We start from the raw sequence: 21,228 nt of genomic DNA, 5'->3' as shown, positions 1-21,228 counted from the left end.
CCTGGTGATATGAAGACTTTCCAGAGTGTGTTGACCCAGATGACTTCTGATGGTTCTTTTAACTCTAAATCTATAAATTCATGAACTTAAATCTGAGCAAGGTGAGGTGAGAATCAGAGATGTTGAGCTAGAAGGTACCTTGGAAAACATCTAGGTTGACCTTCCCTTTTTATAAAGGAAGAAAATGAATCAAGAGTCATGATGTAACTTCTTTAAGGTCACAAAGGCCAAAAATTTCAGTCATGATTTGAACCCAGATTCTCTGTCTTTAAATTCAGTACACTTTCCACAGTGACATATTGTCTATGTCTGTGTTGGTATGATCAATCTCAATTCAGTGTTTTGTTTTGTTTTGTTTTTTCCTTCAACCAAAACAGACCCATGGGCATCAATCTTCTAAACAATGTTCTTTGGCATATTCCCTGCTGATTGACAGTTTGCCTCCCCTTTCACTATACAGATAAGTAAATATATATAGATATGAAGTATGCAAATATTTATATTGGCACATATATAATTGTATATGTATACATATGATTTTATATGTGCATATATGCATATGCATGACTGTGTATATATACACCGTCATTTTAGATTGACCCTAGAAAAATGTGGCTGAATCATTGACTCATTGGTGACCAAGTTACTAAAATTTACTACAGTTGGAGTGTTATTCTGATAATTTGTAGTTTGGCATTGAGCAAATCTCTTTCCCTCTCTGTGGCCTGAGGAAATTCATGTAGAGTATCCTAAGAGATGCAAGTAACTGAAAACTTAAGTAAGAATGTGTAGAGTGGGTAACTAACTCAAGGGAATGATATTTCTCTTTAGCCAGCTGCCTAAGTAGGAAGGCCTATATTTATTTCACAATTGCAAATGTTTTGAAATTGCAAAAGATGGAAGAGTTTATTGTTTTCATATTAACATTACTCTCTGACTATAATGAAGCAAATCTTAGAAATTCATAGTAAGTCATGATAGGGGACAAAAAAGTACACATGGCATTTCTAGAAAACATTTTTTTCATAAATGCTAAAGCACCAAATAAATGTGAATTATTGGTATTATTCCATATTCTTTTAAATAACTAAGACATTCAGGAAAAAGTGCAATTAAATACACTAACCACTATATTTCAGAGAAGTTTTGACATTCAAATGCACTTGAGTAGATTTTTCCTCATGGATTAAATTGCTAGGCTGCTTATTTGTTTGACTAGAGACTGGAACTGATTGATAGGTTTCTTGATGTCAATACTAGGCAAATTCCACTAAAGCAGCTCTCTACAAAGAAAAATGATGGCTTTGGAAATCTGGCCTCTGTGCCAAATCCTGACTGCTTAAGATAATTCCATTCAAGTGTTGCATTTATACTCTGGCTCACTCTCCTGGAACCTAGCCTATTATGCCTGGCCCTCAGGGTTCTAGGTAATAATCCTAATGAGTTTATAGAATCATTTTTCTTAAATTGTTAATTTAACTTGCACAACTTTTATGTTCCTATGATGTTGGTAGGGACTAGTAACTATTGCCCCAGATCCATTCAACTACTTCAAATCGAATAGCATTTTAAAAAGGTTATTTATTGCAAAAGTATAACAAGGGCAAACATATATTTTCTCTAATATTTTAAGGGTATACATTTTCTCCTAAAACTCCTGAGTCTCTAAAGAGACTTGGCTCAGTTCCTACTGAGTTTTGGTACCACCAAATTCATGAGAAAAAGCAACATGAGCCCTGGAAAATCCTCATTTCAACCACTATGGCATTAGTGTCCTGAAAATCATTTGTAGGTCACTAGTACCTACTCAAGGAATAGATTCTGCATTGTATCTCACCCAATGTCATGAGTGAAAATCATTGAGATTCCTCAAGAGTGACTAAAATACAGTTATGAAATACTTTTCATGCAAATAAAGTCAAATCTGCATAACTGGAAAAACATTAATTACTCATGGGGAGTCTGAGACAATATAATAAAAATGACAATTCTACCTAAAATAATTTACTTATTGCTATGCCAATCAGAGTATGTAAAAATATTTCATAGAGCTAGATCTCAAACTATATTATAAAGTGGCAAAAAAATGAAATAATCTGGTACTGGCTAAGAAATAAAACAGTGAACCAGTGGAGTAGATTAGACACTCAACATGTAATTGTAAATGACCAATCATAGTAACCTAGTATTAGAGAAATCCAATGATCAAAGCTTTAGGAAGAAAAAAATAATTTGACAAAACTGTTGGGAAAACTGGAAAATAATATTGCAGAAATAAGGTATAGATCAACACCTCAAACTATATGTCAAAGAAAGTCAAAGTGGATATATAATTTAGAAATAAATGGTGATACCCAAACAAATTAGGGGAGCAGAAAATGTGTTACTTGCCAGACCTCAGTATAAGTGGACAGTTTAGATTAAAGTAAAACAGAGAATATTATAAGTTGTAAAATAAATAACTTTGACTATATTTAATTAAAATATTTTTGCATAAAGAAAATCAATGCAACTTAGATTAAAAGGCAAACAACGAACTGGGAAAAAATCTCTGACCAAGATCTCATTTCTCAAATATATGGAGAACTGAGTCAAATTTAAAAGAATACAAAGCATTCCTCAATTGACAAATGGTCAGAAAGCACAAAGAGGCAATTCTCAGATAAAGGAATTAAAACTATTATTTATCATATGGGGAAATGTTCCAAATAGCAATTATCAGAAAAAAATGCAAATTAAAATAACTCTGAGTTACTACTTCATGCCTATCAGACTAGCTAGCATGGAAAAAAGGAAAATAATAAATGTTGGAGTGGATTTGAAAAAATTGGGAATATAAAATTGTTCATATCCTTTGACCCAGCAATACAACTATTAGGTCTGTATCACAAAAAGATTAAAGATAGGGGAAAAGAAGTTGCTGGTGCAAAAACATTTATAGTAGCTTTTTTGTAGTGGCAAAGAACTGGAAACTGAAGGGATTTCTATCAATTAAGAAATAGTTGAAGAAATTGTGATATATATTTATAATGGAATACTATTGTGCAATAAGAAAGGACAAACAAGATGACCATAAAAATAAACCTAGAAGGACTTATATGAAATGATACAAACTACAGCAAACAGAATCAGGAGCATGTTGTATGTAACAATAATAATATACAATGATTTACTGTGAATGACTTAACTATTATCAACAAAGCATAGTTCCAGAATAACTCAAATGGGCCTCCACTTCAAAAGAAGAAACAGTATGAGTCCAAGCACAGATTTAATTATACCATTCTTCATTTTATTTCCTCTATTTTTCTCTAGTGTAAGCATTATGTCCTGTTTCAGTACATGATGAATGTGAGAATGTTTTACATGATAACATAGATATTATATTATCAGCCTTCTTGGGGAGTAGGGAGAAGTAGGAGGACAGGAGAGAATATAGATTGAAAAATAAATATTTAAAATACCACACATAATCTACTAAAAGTAAATATTAATTTAAATATGTTATAATTATATCAACATATAATTTGGGAAAAAATTAAATTTCCCAAAAAGTGGTTGAGGCAAAAAGAGAAGATAATTGCTTATGTGCCTTTTTTAATTACTTCTAAATCAATCAGAATCTCTCCCTCACTATGGGATTAGTCATTTAGAACTAGATATACTGTGTCTATGTACGCTGTAGTCTCTCCAAGGTATGTCTCTTATACTTCATCATGATTCTCCCAGAAACAAGGTTCTTAGAGTGATTGTGGGTTTCTGCAACAAGCTGAAGGAATTTGTTTATACATGTTCCAGATTCCACTGGCACAAGGCTTACTCAGTGAGTTGATGGTTTCCTGCTGCAGTACAGAAAGGTATTTATGCTAGGTATTGGGGACTCAAGAATATAACGTTTCACTTTCTCTGCCCTCAAAAAATTTATAGTATAATAGAGGGGATTCGACGTGTATAATAATAAGACAAATAATAAGACAAGTGAAGCAAAGATCTTGGCCCCTTAAGGAAAATTTGAGAAGAGAGATCCTCTGTAGTGTGGGGAAATAAAAAAGAGATATTGAAAAAGGTAATAGTTAGGATGAGCCTTAGAGGAAGGGAATGATTTCAACAAGTGGAAATGTGCCATTAGTGTAATCCATCCAGTCTTACAGGAGGATCTGACAAAAAGGATGTAAATAGGATAGTAACTTATGGTCTGGGGAAGAAACAATTATTTGGTTTTGTGAAGTGTGGAAAAGTATGGAAAGATTGGAGTAACTAGATTGTGTAAGGTTCTAAATGGCAAGTTAAGAAGTTTTTCTTTACCCTCAAATGTGGTTTCTTTTTTAAAAAAAAAAGTGGAAGCTATGATTTTTTTTCCAGATTATGTGACAATACAATTTTTAATACTCAATTTCTGACATTTTGGCATCCACGTTCTCTACTTCCATTTCACTCTTGTAATATGCATGATCTTAAGTGGGGCAAACTGCCTCACAGAATTCCACAGTACTCCCCAGAACTCCAGGAGAGGGGGCAATTGGGGCAGTTAAGAACACTCTTCTCCTTTCCCTAAGAAGCCAGGCAATATGATTAGGTTATTTCTGTGTTACCATATGGTACACATTTTCATGTTCATCATGTTATGAAACAGAGAGAAAAATTCATGGAGGAAAAACAATTAAATGTCATGCTACAATCTACATTCAGACTTCATCTGTTCTTTCTATCACAGTGTATAGTCTTTTTTTTTTTTGTCATTAGTAAATTGGAGTTTTCCTGGATCATTGACTATAACAGTTAAGTTATTCACATTTGGTCATCATACACCATTGATGTCACTGTGTACAGTGTTCTGGTCCTGTTCATTTCACTTGGCATCACTTCATATATTTTTTCAGTTTTTTGTGATCATTTTGTTTGTCATTTCTTATGACATAATAGTATTCCATTACAATCATATACCACAAGTTCATTCAGCCATTCCCCAATTGATTCAATTTCCAGTTCTTTGTCATCACAAAGTTACTATAAACATTTTTGCATTGGTGATTTATTTTCTTATCTTTATATTTTTCTTCTCTTTATCTATCTTTAATCTCATTGGGATGCAAATCTGATAGTGGTATTGCTGGGTCAAAGAGCATGAACAATTTTATGGCCTTCTGTACATGGTTCCAGATTGGTGTCCAGAATGATTGTATCAATTCACAGTCCCATAAGCATGTAGTAGTCCCAATTTTTCCACATCTCCTTTGACATTTAGAATTTTCTTTTTGTCATGTTAACCAGTCTGATCTGTAGTAGTAGTTCAGAATTGTTTTAATTTTCATTTATCTGATTAATAATGATTTGGACCATTTTTCTATATGCCTAAAGAGAGTTTTCATTTCTTCATCTCAGAATTGCCTGCTTATATTTTTTGACCATTTGTCAACAGGGAAATGATTTTTGTTCTTATAAATTTAACTCAGTTTTTTATATATTTGAGAAATGAGGTTTTGGACAGAGATATTTGCTATAAATAATTTTGTTGTTTACCTTTTCATCTTGGTTGCATTGATTTTCTTTGTGCAAACCCTTTTTAATTTACTAGTCAATTATCTCTATAATTTAAAGATTCTATTGTATGCAAAGCTCTGTGAGTAAACCTATAAATAAGTGTCATTGTAGATTATATCAGTGTATCTAAAATTTATGGTGATCATGGTGACTTCTTAACACTGTCTTTCATTTTCAAAAAATTATCTGATTAAAGAATGTTAAAGGACTTGCTTCCTAATAATATAAGGGCTGAATATTCTAATCTAATCTAATTTATCCATTCAGTCAATCTTGATATTTTATGGTCATATGTCAGAATGAATAACCTCCTCTGGAGAAAAGTAACTTACCCTAAAGCATAAAAGCACCTGAAATAGTGGAATGACTCACTGAGAACTGCCCTCTTAAATATGATCTCCTTCAGTTTGAGTTGGTCTCTTTGTGGCCTTGCCCTTTAGCTATGATTTCTTATAACAATAACTGACATTTAAAAGGCACTTTAAATTTGGAAAGCTTTTTTCAGAGCTCCTTAACCTTTTTTTTGTCATAGACCCAATTGGTAATCCTGTGAAACATTTCTCCAAATAATATTAAATACAGAAAGCAAAATACACAGGATTGTAAAAGAAACCAATTAGATTTAGGCAAAATAGTGATTTCTTTCAAGTGTACAGACCCCTGTCTAAGCATTGTAGATGGATATTACAGTAATTTTTATGTTCATTTAAGGAATGTGGTAAAGTCAGAGAAGCAATTTGTACATGGTCACATGACTAGTAAGAACTAGAGTCAAGGTTTGAAGCCAATACTTCCTAACTCTATGTCCAGGACTTTATCTACTTTGTTTTCCTGTCTCCTCAGCATCTGAAAATTGGATTTAGAAAGAGCAGGAAAGGAGACAATATTGTAATGTCATAGATTTAGGGTAAATATACAACTCATAGATCATTTAGTCCAACCACACAAATTATTGATAAGGAAACTGAGGCATAGAGTCAGTTTAGTAACTTGCCAATTAGGTGGAAAAGGCATTATTTGAGGTCAGATTTTCTTATATCAAATCCAGTACACTTCTCTGTGTAACATATTACATGTATATGTGTGTGTACATATACATGTATGTATCTATAGCAATGGAGATACATAGATATAGATATATAGCCTTATAAGATGAGAGACCCTATGAAAAACAATAGAATTATTTGGAAGGTTTTTCTTGTCCTGCTTTTGAAATGGCTTGATTAACAAAAAAAAGGAAAAAATATTGGTCCAATACAAAAATCAATTTTCCAGATATTAGCGATAAAGAATTTCTAAGATATAGAAAAAATAATTATCTTAGAAATAGGAGAAATAATTGATTGATATTGAATAATGAATAAAAATAGTAATGAAAAGTTAGACTAGCTTGGTTGATTGCTTTTGTTGTTCAAAGGAGTGTGTGGGAGAGACATTATAATCTGAATTTCCAGTATCCCAACCATATCAGAAATTTGTTAAAGTTAAAATGACTCACAATGTACCATCATTTTAGTATCTTTAGTATCTCTAAAATATTGAGGTCTTGGTCAAAGACCGTAAGTTGGTAGGTTTTTAATTAAATAAAATTTAATTTATCTTTGTTTTACTTCTATTTACTTCATTGAGATCTTTCCAAAATGGAGGCCCCCGATAATTAAAAACATTTTAACAGGAGGGTATGTACTGGAATGTACACAACCTTACATCCTTTACATCATCCTCTACTCTGTTCTTTTACTCATTTTATTCAATATTCAATCAGTTGCCTAATCTTTTTTAATTTTTTATTAATTAATTAAGAAAAATGTTCCATGGTTACATGATTCATGGTCTTTCCCTCCCTTCCTCCCACCCCCCTCCCATAGCTGATGTGCAATTCCACTGGGTTTTACATGTGTCACTGATCAAGACCAATTTCCAAATTATTGATATTTGCACTAGGATGATCATTTATTCTCTACATCCCCAATCATATCCCCATCAATCCATGTGATCAAGCAGTTGTTTTTCTTCTGTGTTTCTGCTCCCGCAGTTCTTTCTCTGGATGTGAATAGCATTCTTTCTCATAAGTCCCTCATAAATGTCCTGGATCATTGCATTGCTGCTAGTACAGAAGTCTATTACATTCAATTTTATCACAGTGTATCAGTCTCTGTGTACAATATTCTCCTGGTTCTGCTCCTTTCACTCTGCATCAATTCCTGGAGGTCATTACAGTTCACATGGAATTCCTCCAGTTCATTATTCCTTTTAGCACAATAGTATTCCATCAGCACAGACACCACGATTTGTTTAGCCATTCCCCAATTGAAGGGCATCCCTTCATTTTCCAATTTTTGCCACCATAAAGAGTGCATTTATAAATATTTTTGTACAAGTTTTTCTCCTTATGATCTCTTTGGGGTATAAACCCAGCAGTGGTATGGCTGTATCAAAGGGTAGGCAGTCTTTTAAAGCCTTTTGGGAATAGTTCCAAATTGTCATATGGAATGGCTGGATCAATTCACTACTCCACAAGCAATGCATTAATGTCCCTATTTTGCCACATCCCCAAGTTGCCTAATCTTTTGATGTCTTTCTCTTTGATATCTCAGTCAGTTGACAAATTAATAGTTATTAAGCACCTATTAAGTATGAGGCAATGTGCTGAGTGCTAGAGATACAAAGAAAGACAAAAATGAGTTCTTTTTTTCATGGTGCTCAGCCTAATGGTGGGAACAATATGTAAACTATGTATGAATGTGGGATATATAAGATAAATTGTAAATAATAAACAGAGTGAAGGTCCCAGAATCAAGAAGGATGGCAAACATCTATAGAAAGTGAGATTTTAGGTAGATCTTAAAGGAAGCTAGAAAAGTCAGGAAGCAGAAATGAGATGGAGTTTCTTTTTCAAGGACTAGAAGAGTCCCATGTCATTGGATCAAAAAAGAGGAGTGGTATAAGGAGTATAAGGAGACTGAAAGGGTAAGGGAGTGCTTTGTTATGGAGACTTTTGAATGACAGAATTGTATAGATATCTTAGATATGATAGGGAAGAGTTTGCTGAGTAGAGGGGGATATGCCCTTTCTACTAACACAATCTCCCCCACTATTTCTCACTTTGACTATTATGATGACTTTTTATTTGGTCTTTTTTTTCAAGTATCTCAAATCTATTCCAAACTCACCTACCTACTGTTCCTACAGTTGAATGATGTTGCCTCTTTCACATTTTTACCTTTACAGTTTCTGTCCTCATTGCCTGTAATGCTCTGTCTCTATGCCTCTGAGACCTAGAATACTTAGCTGGCTTTAAGACCTAATTTACAAAGCATCTCTTTCTGAAGGTCTTTTCCCTTGTGTCACCCCTATAAATTATTGTGTTCCCTGCATTCTGCATAAACTCAAACAAGTTCCTTGATATTTCTCTACCTCAGTTTCCTTATCCACCAAACAAAGAGAATATTTTCCACAATTGTGTCATGGGATTTTTGAGAAGACAAGAGATATTAGATGGCAAAGTGCTTGGGAAGTGTCAGACAATATTAGGATATGAATAGGTTTTTAAATCCCCTTGCATCCAAAAGGAATTTTCCCCTAAATCACTTTGTCAGTACTGAGAATAATGGACTCATTTACTGTGTTAAAATTAAACCTCAGACAAAGTATAAAGGAAATCTTTTTTTTCCATATCAGAAGAATAACATAACTCATTATCTTTTTAAGAAAAGAATTTTGCTTTATGCTAGCTAGTTTGGAAGAGACATGTCTAAATCCAAGAAATTAATAGAATTAATAGCATTTCCCATTTCTCTAGCAACTTAAAAGAGTCCTGAATCTTGGGTCAGAAGGTGGGCTTGAATCTTCTCCCTGCCACTTACATCTCTGTAACCTTGGCCATGTTACTTAACTTCCTGAGCTTAAATATTTTCACCTTTAAAACGAAGGGTTTAGACTTGATAATCTCTATGGTCTCTTTAACTTCTGATCTTAAACTATTAAGAGTTGATGTTCCTAGAAACAACCCTGGTGTTTATTATCATAAATATGATTATTCCTGCTTTATAGGTGAGAAATCTGAAAATCAAGGACATAGAGTGACTTATCCAAGTTTATATATTTAGCCAGTGCTGAAATCAGGATTTGAACTTAAATCTCCTTATTACAAGGCCTGTACCACTGTATCATCATCATACTATCACTGAAAATTACAAACATAGGTTATGCAATAATATTGACACACTAATTATAAACTAACCTATGATTAAATGTGTTTCTTGAGAAAAACCATGCCATGGATATTTTAAAACTCTGAATAACTCCCAAATTATTTATATTTAGTTTAGGAAGATTTTCTGAATGCTAACAGATGGTTCAGTGACACATCTTTTTGCAAACTAAAATATGTATTTTTTTCTGAGTGCTTTCTAACTAGAATTGTGTTTTCATTTTTTTGTTAATGTTATTCCTATGAATTATTATTATTTCCTTCATATGAAGAGAGAAACTGAGGCACAGAGAAGTTGGCTTATTTATCTATTAGTTAGCTAATAGTGGAATTATAATTATCTTCTGTTTTCTTAACACTTTATCTAGAGTTTTCTACACTAAAATCATACTTTGGGGCTAAATTGGCATTCCATGACTTCATACTACCTTGTTAATAAAAATAGGAAGCATAGAATTAAGAAATGAGTATTCTTGTTAATATTAGTGTAGGGCCAGGCCACCAATTCATTTGGATAAATGAGATTAATTGTAATATGCAAAGATTTAGCTTTTGTTACCAGGCATTAGTGATTTAATATAGTAAGTTTGGTTGATATGACTGCTCTTCTCACATAAACTGATTTTGCCTCTGACAAATTCTAGTCCTAAATAAACAGATTGCCTCCAGAATAATTATTTTAAATGAAATATGATCACTCAGTAAGCCTGAGCATTATTCAATGTAATGTTGGCATTAAGTATTATGATAACCTAATTAGCCAAGAGGTCTAAATTTCCAAAGATTTACTTGAAGTCAACAAAATTAAGGAAAAGTAGCCAAAGGACAGTGGAAAGAGAAAAAAACAGGCAGATTTCAGATTGAAGCCTGGAAGACCTTCCTAAATTTTTGAGGTTTTAAATGTAGAATCAATAGCCTACTTCAGGAGGTATTAGATACCCTGGGCTCCCTAGAGGACAAATAAAGCCTGCCATTTGCCAATTATTATGGAGGAGACTCATGTTATAGTAGTCATTCATTTCAACCAAATCCCCCCCTCAAAAAAGATTAAACAACCTATACATTAGGTGCTATGGTAAACATTGGATGATTAAAAATAATTTTTCTTCCCTTGAGGAATTTGCAGACTATCAAAGTTGAATTACATATTTTTCTGAGGTCCCTTCCAACTTAAATACTATGATTCCATAATTATGGGACTTAGTTAAATGGCTCAAGTATTTTAGAGCTCTCTGGGAAACAAATAATTTCATCTTTCTGGAGGTTTTTATATAAGAACATTACCTTTAAAACACATTTTCATGAAGAATATTGAATTGTAAGTCAAGAGATCTGAGTTCTAGACTGAATACTTCCCTTGACTTATTTATATGACATTTGAAATTTATATTTATTTATATGACTTTTTGAAAAGGTATTTCCCTTGCCATGCCTCATATGTTTTGCTTATCTGTTACACAAATGAATAATATGGAACTAGATATCAATTGATAACATTTGTATAACCAAGTGAAATTGCTTGTCAGCTCTGGGAGGGGGAAAATATTTTTAAAATTAAAATTAAAAAATGTTTTGCTTAGTGGGACTTCATTTACTATCTAATTTTGGAACAGGGATTTTACAGAGAAACGACTTGTTCCAAGTCTACCAGTAGTAGCAGAGATAAAACATTAAGATATTTTATTCTCTGTGGAGAGTACTACATTAGCTTTGATGTCAAAGATCATGTGTATATGTGTATATATGTATATACATACATATATTTATGTATATGCAGAAATACATATTCCTATATGAATATACTCATATATGTGATACAAAAGACACATTTTTTCTGATGTATCTATTAACAGATGAAGGTTTAATGTATGAAATAGAGGAATAAGGAATTGGTGATCACTGTAGAGTAAAAAAAAATGGTCTGAATTTGTGTGGTGTATCATGAACTTATTTTCACCTAAAATCAATTTTTCTTCCAAAAAAATTACAGAATCATGAGCTCCCTTGGAATGTGAAATGGTTTGAGCACAAATGTTACATCGACCAATATCAATTTTCTCATTATATTTGTGGCAAGGAAATGTCTGCATGGGAAACAGTAAAAAGGGAGGAAAACTGGGTAAAATTTTAAATTTTGGTTTAAATAGCAAGGAAAGTGAATGAAAATTTCCATCAGTAACCACACCCTTTCTCTCTTCTTACCTGTTTATGTACTTTACTTTCATGAATAATTGTAAGTCTGCATTGCAATAATATACATATGAACTTTCTTCTTTCCTTCTTTTTTCTTTCTTGCTTTCTTCCTTCTTTCCTTCCTTCCTTTCTTCCTCTCTCTCTCATCCCCTCCCCTTTCACTTCCTCTCCTCTCCTTTCCTCTCAAGAAACTTAGTTGTCTTTTAAGTAACACTGGAGTCAAGGCTACATTTCAACATTTGAAAGTGATGTGGAAATGCATCAAACATTTAGAACACTGAAAAACTGGAGTACTTTTACATTTATTTACATGGCTATATTTGATATCAGTAATTTATCTTTACTGAAATAAGATCTATGCTCAACTTTTCAATTTCCTTCATATGTGTAGGTGTAGAAGAATAGAAAACACATTTGGTGTCAGGGGCCTGTAACCTATCACAGAATCTTATGTCTTTTCATACAAGCTCACCTGATAAAACAGGATTTTGTCAAGGAACCAGCTATTATTGAACTTATGAAATAATCAGCATTTTCTAGTCTTTGATGTTCTTTGAGTTTAAGGATATAAACAACTCAGAAAACTTCCAGAAACACATCACACAAAGATATACACACACACATCTAAGTAAGCAAACTCCCTGAAGGGGCAATGTTCCACCAAAACAAGTTATCACCTAACTCTCTTTTCTAGTAACACATTCAGATATAATTTAAATTTCTGAGACAACAGATCCCATATATTCCAATCTGTACAAGAGTCCACTTTATATCATAGCTAATACATGTGTGTCCTGGTTTTGTTTAAAGTTTTCAGGGTAGAGGTGATAGCTCTAAACATCAGGAAATTTATTTGTTATTTGTTTTGGCTTTTCTTTCTTCATTTTTCCTTCCCTAAAAGGAAACTAAACTGTGCCTCTGCAGATTTTACCCATGTTTCCATTTCTACCCACTGGAGTCATGCAGAGCAAATCTAATAATCTCTCTTCAATATGAAGCTTCTTCATATAGTTAGAGGTAAAGATCATGGCTCCCCTGAGTCTATTGTTTAGGCTAAGTAACACAAGTTGCTTTAACCTATCCTCCTATAGTATGATTGTGAAGTCCTCTATCATTCTGATTGATTCCTAATTTTTTTCCAGTTTATTAATATCTCTTAAATGTCATGACCAGGATTAAGCACAATACTCCAAATGTCATATGAATTGTTCAGAGTACAAAGAAACAATCTTAATTCAGTCTATAGCTTTATATTCATTACATTTCGGGGGCAAAGAGATAAAGCTGTTGACTCAATATTGAGCACATTTCTTGTCTGGCCACATTTTCTCTATCCAATACTTAAAAAATGACTTTCTTAGACTTACATGTGAGACTACATTTATCCCTATTACACTTACTTTGTAATATTCAGTCTAATGTTCTGGTTTGTTGAGCTTGGATACTCAATCAATGTAACTCAGCGTCCACAATGTAAAGGTCAATTTATTGCAGAAATTTTTAGTTTTACTTCTTTTTTTTACTATCTGCAGGCAGTCTAAGAATGAGAGAGGCTGTTGTGCTGATTAGGGCAATTGATGACAGCTGCTGCCTTGCTATTTCTGCAATTCAGGGGCCCTGACCCTTTTGGTTATGGTAAAATGTCAGCAAGCTGCTATTCTCCCAGAGAACTTCTTTCTTCAGTGATTCTGATTTGAGCAGGTATTACTAAGCTTTATTGTTAGATCAGCTATACTCTATGCTTGAGGAAGGAAGGAAGGAAGGAAGGAAGGAAGAAAGGAAGGAAGGAAGGGAGGGAGGAAGGAAGGAAGGGAGGGAGGGAGGGAGGAAGGAAAAGGAAGGAAGAAAGGGAGTTAAGGAGAGAGGGAGTGAGAGAAAGAAGGAAGGGACAAAGGAAAGAATAGAGGAAGGGAGGAATGAAGGAAGAAAATTAAGGAGAAAGGAAGAGTATTGGGGTAAGAAAGAATGGAAGAAGTGAGAGGAAAAGTAAATTAAATGATTCCCTTTTTATTATAGGCAAAAGAGAATTTATACAGGCTTGAGAATTTCCATTTCTTATCCATGTTACTATTGAATTTAACTAACTTTATGAATGGTCTGAGATCCATTGTGGATTACAGAGGCATGAAAATTAGTGGGTAGATAAACACTTTACAGAGGATAATAAAGATAACAGAGTGCTTTGTTGATTGGGTTTTTGCCAGTCTTACTGGTTTAAAATCTTTCACCATTGCAAAGTGGGTGTTTGATACTATACTGTGGAGAGTAATGAGAGTTCAAGACTTCATTACAGTGCTGAGTTATTACCCTCCAGTGAGTATTAAGAAGCACTTCTGTTAGGCCTTATTTAGTTGGATGATGATTATAAGGGTAGTGGTTTATCACAGTGACAAAAATCCAGATATGAGTAAGGTTTTAATGTTTTTCATGACATATTTTTATGACTAGTATTATGACTTTTTAAAAAGGGTCTTCTTAGCTTAAATCTACTAAAATACATTAATGTATTTTCTGCTTCAAAGAGTGTCATCTCCAATTTCATCTGAATTGAGGGACCATTTTCCTAAAAATAACACAAATTCTTAAAATAACTTAGCATAGGGTTTATTCAGGAAAATAATTTGAGAGTATTGGTGAAACCATTACCCAGTTAAAAAACTATTGTTCATTTTGAATTGTGACTACTAAAAGATGATCATTTCAGTTAACTTCCCCTCCCCATCCCTTCTCCTACCCTACTTCACCTTTCCCTTTCCAATATGTGTGTATTTATGTGTATGTGCACACACATGAATGTGTCCTGTGATTTCAAAGAGCTTATAAACATTGTTTGGTAGAATAGTGCCACTGGGGACTTAAAGGGCGATGTATGCAGAGACCAGCTGTCAGCCCAGCAGTCTGTTCAGCTTGGGCTGTCTTTCTTGAAATATCACCTTTATTAGAGTGGTAAAGACATTTTTCTTTTGCTTCACTGGATGATTCCTCTAATAGAGATTGTTGCATTATTTACATTCACTTCTCCCTATATCTTTTTTGTTATTGTTGCTGTTATTTATGCTTGCTTGATATCTATAGTCAGTTACCCTTATCAAATTGGAATATAGATGAATCTGTTTTGTAGCTGTACACATAAATGTCACATCTTCCCTATTTGCAACTGTACATTAACTTTCTCTAAGGTCATTGAAACACAAAGTTTCCAGATTAGAAGCAATCTTAGCAGCCATCTGCCTACTCCACACTATAAAAAATCCTCACTAGGTGGGGAGAATTCCAGGTCATTCAGTTGAAAAAGAGAGAAAAAATGTAAAGAACATAGTAAAAGAGTTTGCTGAAGTATCTCTCTAAGCCTACACTCTGGCAATTTTCTGTCCCAGAAATGATAAACAGAAAGTCATTAGGGATCCCTATATTTATTGTGGCATCAAGATGTCAAAATAATAGGGGATTGTGTCTCTTTCTATCACCATGCCCACCTGCTGTTGCCAAACATTCACCAAAGAGAGAGCAGATACTAGATTAGTTGTTCATATTATGGAAAAGAAATATTGTAAGATTGCCATTGTTCTCTATGAATGTCTATCTCCAACATCCACAATGGCCAATCTATTTGACAACTATTCATGTGGTACTACATGTACCATGTCTCTCATTAAAAATTGGCTGTTTTTCAGAAATGACGAGATGCAGATCTTAAACTTTGGACTATATAGACCTTACAACTAAGTAAAAAATAACTTTTCAGTTTTCAGAAACAAAGCTGAAATTCCCTGTCTTGAATTTCCAGTGCTTCCTTCCTTCCTTCCTTCCTTCCTTTAGCGCTCTCTCTCTCTCTCTCTCTCTCTCTCTCTCTCTCTCTCTCTCTCTCTCTCCTTTTCTTTTGCTTCCTTATTTTCTTTCAAAACTAAATATCCTACCTCTCCCACACTGGAATAGCAACAAATTATCATGGAACCAATACCATTACTGTCAGCACAGAAATTATGACAAGTTACAATTTTGGTTCAAGACATTTCACCCTTCCTTAGGGAATCTGGCCTCCTTTTTCTCTCCAGGGGGTATTTATTATTGATGTTAGACTTAGTACAAACAACATTTGATTTTATGTCCATAAAAACTCAGAACTCCTAGCAATTCACCAGCATCATACTCAATATTAGTAAGAAATAAAGACAGGCACTACCATACTCAGCCATATGGTGATTGTTCTTAATAATACTCTTTTCCAGATAGCTATATAAATTGCATAGGCAATTTATAGAATCACAGAAACTGAGATTTAGAGGGGATCCAGTCTAGCTTATAACCGAGTTATAATTCTTTCTCTAACATTCCCCCAATGTAGTCATTCATACTTAGTCTAAAGTTCCCTAGTGAGCTAAAAACTATTACCACATTAGATATTCCATTTCACTTTCAGATAAAACTATCATAAAGTTTGTTAATTTTTCTCAAGCAAAAACAAAATTTCCCTCTCTTCAATTTCTACGCATTTTTTCTAGTTTGATATCTGAGGCCAAAAAAGTAATACATTATCTCTCTTCCCTGTGATGGCTTTCATATACTTCAAGAAAGCTCTTGTCTTCCCTTCCTTCAGATTAAAAATTACTAGTTTCTTCAGATTCTATTCTTTGATATAATTTTGTGACCCTTCATTATCCTCCTTCAGACGGTCTCTAATTTATAATAATAAGTATTGTGCTTTAGGGTTTACAAAAGATTTTACAAATATTGACTCATTTTAACCTCACAACAACCTTTAGAGGAAGATGCTATTATTTTATAGATAAGAAACTAAATTTGAAAGGGGTTAAGCAACTCACCCAAGGTCACATACCTAGTAAGTATCAGAGGCTATTTTTGTATACAGATCTTCTTGATTATAGGTCTGTTTATCTATATACAATGCTGCCATTCATAAAATATAATGGCCAGAACTGAGCATATTTCTTCTCACATATATTAAATGTGATAAAGAGTATGGTAGAGTATGATAAGAGATAAAGAAAATTACAAATGTAAATATCTATAAAATTTGAAGAGGGAGGAAAAAAAAAACATTTAGCTAGAGGAAATCAGGAAAGGTAATACCTGGGCTGAGCACTGAAGAAAGAGAAACTTTTAAATGGACATCCTGATGGCATTGGAAACAGCTTATCCTAAGTCATGGAAGTAAGTGGTGAGATTTGGGAATAGGTAGTAGCCTGCTTTGAGTGTAAAAAAGGGGAGCAATAGAAAATAAGAATAGAAAAGTAAGTTGTAGTCAGACTGTGAAAGGCTATTAATAATAATTATCATTTGCATAAGGTTTGCTAAGTTTTAAAAATATTATCATATTTTATCCTTGAAACAACCCTTAGAGGTAGGTGTTATTATTTTTCCTATTTTGCAGATAAGTAAACTGAAGCTGAAGGGGTTAAATAATATGCTAGCAATTGTATGTGCCTGGATTTGAATTAATTCTTGGTATCAGATCAAATGCTTTTTCCACTGCATTTCCTAGTTGCCTGCTAAATCTAAGGAGTTTGCATTCTATCTTGCAAGCAATAACGGGCAAATGAATATTTTGAAGCAAGAAGGTAGTATGGTAATTTCTATATATTAATAAAATTATTTTGGCAGCTGTCTGAGGGATAATGTAGGGAGCAGATTCAAGTCAGAGAAATTAATTAGGGAATATTTAAAGAATCTAAGAAATGATGAATGCTTGTGCTGCTGGCATTTTGGTATAGTGGAATTTTATTTTTTCTTTGTCTTTTAAATAAGTTTTCATTTATTTTTAACATTCTTTTTTAAATTTTGATTTACAAGTCTCTCCTTCCATTCATCCCCTCCCATAACCATTGAGAAGGCAAGCAATATGACAGGCAACTATATCTGCAAAATCATTCAAAATTCATTTCCATATCAGCCATGTTGCAAAAAAGAAAAGAAAACAAGAAAAATAAAGTGAGAAAATTATATTTCAATTTGTACTCAGAGGTCATCTTTTTTTCTTTGCATTTTTTCATCTTGAGTCCTTCAGAACTGTCTTGGGTTGCTATATTGATCAAAGTAGCTAAGTCTTTAACACTTGGTAATCACTGAAATAATGCTGTTACTATGTACAATCATCTCTTTGTTCTTCTCACTTCGTTCTTATCAATTTGTATAGCTTTTTCCAAGTTTTTTTTTCCTGAAATCATTCTGCACATCATCCCTCATAGCACAATAATATTCTATCACAACAATATCCAACTTGCATTTCACAATTAATGGGCATCTCCTCAATTTTCAGTTCTTTGGCATATTGCAATAGTACCCCATTCAAGTGATTTTAAAATGTGACTAAATAAGACCAAAACAATGAGATAGATGTTTGGGTAAAGAGGGAAAAAGTTAAACATGATATTAAAGTTTTAAATCTTGGTGGCTTAGGAGAATTGAGGTGCCAGCAAAAGAAATATGGAAGTTCAAATAAAAGTTGGGCTTAGTGGAGAAAATGATTGTTGATTTTGAAGTATGAATTAAACATCAGGTAAATACATCCCACATATGTGGAAACCTAGGACAACATTTCATTAGAAGGACATTGTATTTATAGATTTATGAGTTAACTGTGTGAAAGTAGAAATTGTTTTCATAGCTCGAGCTTTCATTCTGAGAATCATCCTTGATTCTTTACTATCTCCCACTTTCTCAGATACAATTCATTGCCACCCCTCTATTGATTTCACCTTTATAACATCTCTAAAATATGCTAAAATATATCCCCTTCTCTTGCCAGACACTACTATTGCTCATATGGAGATGCTCACTACCTCATACCTGGACTTGTTGTAGGTCAGCTTACCTCAAGTTTCTCCCCACTCTAGTCCATCCCCCATTTAGCCAACCCTATGATTTTGCTAAAGCATATGTCTAAACATATCACCTCCCTATTCAGAAAATTTCAGTGGTTCTCACTGTCATATCCCATATCAAATACAAGACCCTCCACTTTCTTTTCAAAACACTTCAAAGCCTAAAGTGTTCCTATGATTCCTTTTTTCTTATACCTTACCATCAGCTACACTTCAATTCAGTGATAGAGGTCTCTTTCCTCTAATTCAATATTTAAGAAAAAATTTTCATTCAAATATTCTTATACAATACCTATCCCTGAAGAAATTTATAAATGAGAAGTGATAATATAGTTGATGTTACAATAAGAAGTCAAAGAGAGTCACTAAGAGAAAGTGGGAACTAAATTTTATTGAAAAAATAAGCATTGTGGCTAGAGTTCTAATGTCCACTATAGAAGTAACTTTTAATGTGATCTTAACACAATTCTCTCTTAGTTTCCACTTAAGTCAATTGTGGATAGTAGTACCAGCAGCAGCAGAAGGAGAAGGAGAAGGAGAAGGAGAAGGAGAAATGAAAGAATAAATGAAATATGTTTCAATCTGCATTCAGACCATCAGTTTTTTCTCACAAAGCATCATTAGTCTCTGCAATTGTTTTGGATCACTGCATTGCTGTGAATAACTAGGTCATTCACAATTATTTATCAAGAAATATTGCTCTTACTGTGTACAATGTTCTTCTGGTTCTGCTCACTTCACTTTCCATCAATCCATGTAAGTCTTTCCAGATTTTTCTGGAATGATCCTGCTTGTCATTTCTTATAGCACAATAATATTCCATTACTATCATATACCACAACTTGTTTAATAATTCCCCAATTGATGGACAACCATTCAATTTCTAATTCTTTGCTACCACAAAAAGAGCTGCAAATATATTTTTGTACAAATGGGTCATTTTCCATTTTTTTTTATCTCTTTGTGTTGCAGTCCTAATAATTATATTGTTGGACCAAAGGGTACACAGTTTTAGAGTCCTTTGAATATAGTTACAAAGTGCTCCCCAGAATGGTTGGATCAGACTGTAACTCCTCCAACAGTGTTTTTGTGTCCTGATTTTCTCCATTCCCTCCAATATTTATCATTTTCTTTTTCTGTCATATTAGCTAATCTGATAGGTATGAGGTGATTCCTCAGAGATGTTTTAATTCCATTTCTCTAATGAAGAGTGATTTAGAGCATTTTTCCATATGACAAGAAAGAACTTTACTTTCTTCATCTGAAAACTGCCTGTTCAATATTCTTTGAACATTTATCAATTGGAGAATGAATTATTTTTATGAAGTAGATGTGGTTTCTCTAATATTTGAAAATTGGTACTTTATCAAAGATATGATACAATAAAATTCTCAACTTTCCTATTTGCTTGCACTTGTTTTGTTTGTATATTTTTTAATTTATCATAAAAATATTCATTTCATATTTTATAATGTTCTCCATCTCTTGTTTCATCCTAAATTATTACCTTATCTGTAGATCTGATAAAACTATTTGATACTCCTCTCATTTGTTTACAGTATCACCTATTATTTCCTCCTATTAATCATTTATCTTCTCCTTTAAATATTTGGATGCTATATAATTTTGTACATATTTTGGGAGCCTCTTCCTGGAGATGATTGTTGGATTCTTTCAATCTCTATTGTTCCCTCTGATTCTAGAATATCAGGGCAATTTTCCTTAACAATTTCTTGAAATATGATATCTAGAGGTTTTTTTTTCATCATGGATTTCAAGTAGTTCAATAATTATTTTTTAAAACTCTTACCTTCCATCTTATAAGCAATACTGAGTATTGATTCCAAGGCAGAAGAGTGGTAAGGGTTAGGCAATGAGGTTAAGTGACTTGTCCAGGTCACACAACTAACAAGTACCTGAGGTTAGAATTGAACCCAGGACTTTTCATCTCTAGGCATGGCTCTAAATTCACTGAACTACCTAGCTGCCACTAGTTCAGTAATTCTCCTCTCCTCAATTTGTTTTCTAGATCAATTGTCTTTTTTAATAAGATTTTTCACATTTCTTCTATTTTTTCATTGTTGTCATTTTCTTTGATTGTTTCTTGATGTCTCTTGGAGTTATTAGTGTCCATTTGCTCGATTCTAATTTTAAAGTAATTGTTTTCTTCAATGAGATTCTATACTACTTCCTTTTTCATTTGGCCAACTCTACTTTTAAATAGTTGGGTTTTTTCAGTTAATTTTTGCATATATATTACTCTTACTTCTCTTCCCAATTTTTCTTCTAACTTATTTTTAAAGTCTGTTTAAAAAATCTATTCGAGAAGTTTTTTTTTCCATCTGACTCCAATTTACATTTTCTTTGGTATTTCATTTCTAGCCTTTTTAATATTATTCTCCTTTAGATTTGTGCCATCATCTTCACTATCACCATAGT

At 33.1% G+C, this 21,228-nt stretch overlaps 1 protein-coding gene across 5 annotated transcripts in view; it reads left to right on the top strand.

Annotated features, from left to right (window-relative positions):
- GABRG2 (gamma-aminobutyric acid type A receptor subunit gamma2) overlaps positions 1-21,228 on the top strand; it is a 104,804-nt gene that overhangs the window by 33,859 nt on the left and 49,717 nt on the right. The gene's annotated exons all lie outside the window — the stretch shown is intronic.

Source organism: Gracilinanus agilis, chromosome 2 (assembly GCF_016433145.1).
Source record: "Gracilinanus agilis isolate LMUSP501 chromosome 2, AgileGrace, whole genome shotgun sequence".
NCBI classification, from domain to species: Eukaryota; Metazoa; Chordata; class Mammalia; order Didelphimorphia; family Didelphidae; genus Gracilinanus; species Gracilinanus agilis.
Note: the sequence above shows the minus strand (reverse complement) of the source record. Positions and strands in the feature narration are given on the sequence as shown.